Consider the following 3,685-nt stretch of genomic DNA (forward strand, 5'->3'; position numbering starts at 1 on the left):
CCTCCCCCGCGACCTTCTCTCTTCTCCCTTTCCCCCGTGCCCCGCCCGGCGCCCGCGCGCCGGGGGGTGGGGGGGGGTGGGCGGCAGAGAAAAGGCGAGGAGACACACGGGGGGGGGGGGAACGAGGGAAACGGAGACTCCCATCCCGGAGACGAGAACCGAAGAGGAGAGCGGCAGAGACGGCCCTGACGGGGGGGAACCGGCCAGCCGGGCGGGAAAAGCGGCGACCTCAAGCGGGGAGAGAGAGAAACGCGACGGCGACAGAGAGAGGAGGGGAGGGCTTCGCGGGAAGGAGGAGGGGGTCGCACCCCCGTCCCCGGCGCTCTCGGCCTCGCGCGCGCGCGGCAGCACGGCACGGTACCCCCGCGGTACCCACCCGCAGACAGCCGCCCGCACGGGGGGGAGAGCCCGGGGGCGAGGCCCGCGCCTCGCCTCCCTCTCGGCCCTCTCGCTCTCTCGTCTCTCTCGCACGGCCCACGGCGGCGTCTTCGACGCCGACTCTCGCTCTCCCCGGCCACCGCCACCGCACCGCGGCACGGCCCCGGCAAGGACGAGCTCCGCCCCAGCGGCTCGTTCCGGGAGCGGGGAGCTACGGAGCGCTCCCCGAGTCTGCATTTAGGGGGACGAAGGCCCTGCGCGGCGACGACGACGACGACGTCGACGTCGACCGCGGGCAACGGGCCTGCGAGGCAACCCCAGCCGCGCCGCCGGGGTGGCCCCCCCGGACGGCGATTGATCGTCAAGCGACGCTCAGACAGGCGTAGCCCCGGGAGGAACCCGGGGCCGCAAGTGCGTTCGAAGTGTCGATGATCAATGTGTCCTGCAATTCACATTAATTCTCGCAGCTAGCTGCGTTCTTCATCGACGCACGAGCCGAGTGATCCACCGCTAAGAGTTGTCTGGCTTTCGGGACCGCTCGCGTGAAGCGGCCCCTTTTCTGTTTCTGCAGGGACGCGCGCGCCCCCGCGCGCCCCGCTTCGACCGTACGAGCACACACAAACGGAGGAGGAGGAGGAGAAAGCGCGGGGCAAAAAAGAGAAACCCCGCGCAACGCTCCGAAGGTCGGCCAAAGAAAGGCGGAGGGGCCCGCGCCCCCGACCGCCTCCCCCCGCGAGGGGAGACGCCGCCTCGCGTGCCGTCCTTCGGAGGCGGCCCAGGCGCCCGGGCTCGGCCCGACCTCCGCGCGGAGGGGCTTGTGCGGCAACGCGCCGGACCGCGGGGGGCACGGTGGCCCGCCCGGCCTCTCGATCACGGGACGACTACGCGTTCGCGGGCCGGGGGCGCGACCGCCGGCCCCCGCCGCTCCCGGCTCACTCCCTGGCTTCTCCTTTTCACCGCTCCGCCGACTCGCGGAACGCCGCCGCGCCAAAACGCGGGGGCCGGCTCTCCCGCCAGCGGCCCCTGAACGTCGCCCGAAACGCCACGCGGCGGCGGGACCGTTCCGCCGGCGCAACCCCTGGCGCGGGACCGCTTGCCCGCCGGAAGGCGAACGCCCGGCGGGCCGCGCTCCGCCACCGGCGCCGGAGGCGGGACGCCGCCGAGACCCGAGCCGGCATCGCGGAGCGCCCGAGGTCTGCCGCTCGGCAAAACCCCTCCGCCACCCGCGGCCGCACTCCCGGGACCGCCGCCGCTTCGCACCGCCGAGCTGCCCTTCCGCGAGCACGCGCCCAGCGGGCAGGCGTACGGCGGCTGAGCCGGGGGGCACCGCCCGCTCCCCTCGTTTCCACTCGGGGACCGGACGGGGAAGCGCCCCCGCGGCCGCCCCGCACGCCTCCCCTTTTTTTTGGCCCACACGCGGCCGGGAAGGGCGACGGGGAAGCGGACGGGCGGGGCCCGGGCCGGGACGGCCGCCGGTGAAGGCGGGCGCCTCGCGGCCGACCGTCCCCCCCCCCCGGGGGGGGCGGGGACACTCGCCGAGCGGCGACGCCGCCGCTCGGCACGGGGTCGCCCGCGCCCGCCGGACCTCCGGCGATGGAGGAGCCGGCCGAGCGCTGCGCCCCAACGGGCGGGGACAGCGCTCCGAGTCAGGGGTGGCCGGCGGCCGGCGCCGCCGCGGTGCGGTTCGAGGCGACAAGGCCGTCGAGGCGAGAGGCGCGCGGTCGCGCCTGACGCGGCGCCGCCCGCGAGCCCGCGGCGGCGGCTAAGGAGAAAGAGCGAGAGAGCGCGGCGGGCCCCGGCGGCCGCAACCCCGCAGCTGAGGTAGGTAAGGCAGAGAGCGCGCGCCCTCTGCCGGCGTCGCCCCGCATCGCAGAGGCCAGCGGGGTCGGCCCCCCGCGGCCGATCGCGCGCCGCGGCCTCTCCGCCGAGACCGGGCCGCAGAGAGGGGGGGGGCAGGGCGCCCCTTCCCCGGCCCGGCACGGGTGGCCCCCGCGCGCGGGCAAGCGCGGCGGGACGCCGACGACGGCGAGCGCGGCCGGTCGCGACGGACACGCCACCGCAGGGGATCGGCGGGAGTAGCTCCCCACCCCTCGATGGCGCCCCGCGCCGCCACCGCCCGACACCCGCTGCCGCCGCCGCCACCGCCGCCGCCGCCGCGGCGGGGCCGTGCCGGGCCGCCCGAGTCTTTAAACCTCCGCCCGGCTCGGCGGCCCTTTCGGCCCCCAACAGGCGTTTGACGACGCCGAGGGAAACCGGCAGGAGACCGCCGAGGCGCGAAGCGCTAGGTACCTGGCCCTGGGGTGAGGGAAACGACCTGCATGGCCCCGCCGGGGTGCCTCCCCCGCTGCCACCCTCGGGGGAGCGTCCACCGGCGGGGGCGCGCCCGACGTCCGCTGCCATCACCGCGGCAATCCTTCTCGGGGCCCGGGGTTTCCCTCAGTAGCCCGGCGCTGCGCCCGAGAGGACCACCGCGGCTCGGGCCGCCCCGCCGGCGCGGGGAACACGGCCCAGCCACCGAGAAACCTCGCACACCCCCGGCCGAGAGAGGCCACGGCGACGACGGTGCGGACCGTCGCCGCCGCGCCACCCGGCGGCGGCTCGCGCACGTGCGCGCTCCCCCTGGAGGCGCGACCCGGAACTGCCGGAGCCCGGCCCTCGGGAGCTCCTCTGCCGCGCGAGGAGGCCGCTCGGCCAAGGAGAGCGGGATTTTGCCGGGCGGCAAAGCCCCGCGTCCCCCCCCGCGCTCTGGGGAAGGGCCGGAGGAGCCGCCTCCTCCGAGCCCCGAAGGCCTTCCCGCGCGCACCCTTTTTACACACGTTGGCCATCGCCTTGCGCCATCGGCCGCCGTTGCGCGCGACGGCCGGACGGCCGGCCGTCGCCCGGCGGGCGAAGAGACGACGGAAGGGGGGCGGGTGCGCCTCCGGGAGGGGCCGTGCCGAGCACCCCTCCCTCCCGCGCACGCGGGCGGCTCTCGCGCGCCAAAGGGGAACCGGGCCCGGAAGAACTCGGGCCGCTCACGCACGTGGAGAGCGAGCACCGACGACCGGCGTTCGACGGCGCCGGTCGCGGCGGCGAGGGCTCGGGGACCGGCCGTCCCCCCGCTCTCCGGCGGGGACGGACCGACAGCGGACCGGCGCGGGGTGTGGGTGGGGGGGGGGGGGTGCGCGCGGAAAGCCGCCGCGACGGCGGCGAGCGCGCCACGCGCTTCGGTGCCCGGCCGCGACGCGCGGTGTAGCGCGGGGAGAGCCCCGCCCGCGCGCACGGTGACGGGCGTGCGCGTGGCGCTTCACCGCGCCTGGCGCCTTTT

At 77.2% G+C, this 3,685-nt stretch overlaps 1 non-coding gene across 1 annotated transcript; it reads right to left on the reverse strand.

The window, feature by feature from the left end:
- Positions 1-744: 744 nt before the first annotated feature.
- LOC148218814 (5.8S ribosomal RNA) lies at positions 745-897 on the reverse strand. The gene has a single exon (XR_015800167.1). It is a non-coding gene; the product is annotated as a 5.8S ribosomal RNA (ribosomal RNA).
- Between the last annotated feature and the right edge of the window lie 2,788 nt (positions 898-3,685).

Source organism: Sturnus vulgaris, unplaced genomic scaffold (assembly GCF_052056855.1).
Source record: "Sturnus vulgaris isolate bStuVul1 unplaced genomic scaffold, bStuVul1.hap1 Scaffold_158, whole genome shotgun sequence".
NCBI lineage: Eukaryota > Metazoa > Chordata > Aves > Passeriformes > Sturnidae > Sturnus > Sturnus vulgaris.